Genomic DNA, 678 nt, shown 5'->3' on the forward strand with positions numbered 1-678 from the left:
TTGTGGAGTTTCCTCAGATTCATGTCCACTGAGTCAGTAATGCTATCTAACCATCTCATCCTCTTCTCCTTTTGCCAGCATCAGGGTCTTTTCCAATGAGTCAGTTCTTCGCATCAGGTGGCCAAAATATTGGAGTTTTCAGCTTCAGCATCAGTCCTCCCAATACATATTCAGGGTTTATTTCCTTTAGGATTGACTGGGTTGATCTCCTTTCCATCCAAGGGACTCTCAAGAGTCTTCTCTAGCACCATGATTCAAAAGCATCAATTCTTTGGCGCTCAGCCTTCTTTATAATCCAACTCTCACTTACATACATGACTACTGGATAAACCGTAGCTTTGACTATATGGACTTTGTCAGCAAAGTGATGTCTCTGCTTTTTAATACACTGTCTAGGTTTTTCATAGCTTTTCTTCTGAAGAGCAAGCATCTTTTGATTTCATGACTATAGTCACAGTCCACAGTGATTTTGGAGCCTGTTTCCCCTTCTATTTGCCATGAAGTGATGGGACTAGATGCCATGATCTTAGTTTTTGAATGTTGAGCTTTAAGCCAGCTTTTTTACTCCCCTTTTTCATCCTCATGAAGGGGCTCTTTAGTTCCTATTAACTTTCTGCCGTTCAGTTCAGTTCAGTTCAATTACTCAGTCGTGTCCGACTCTTTGCAATCCCATGAATC

This window comes from Bison bison, unplaced genomic scaffold (genome assembly GCF_000754665.1).
Source record: "Bison bison bison isolate TAMUID 2011002044 unplaced genomic scaffold, Bison_UMD1.0 scf7180017864291, whole genome shotgun sequence".
NCBI lineage: Eukaryota > Metazoa > Chordata > Mammalia > Artiodactyla > Bovidae > Bison > Bison bison.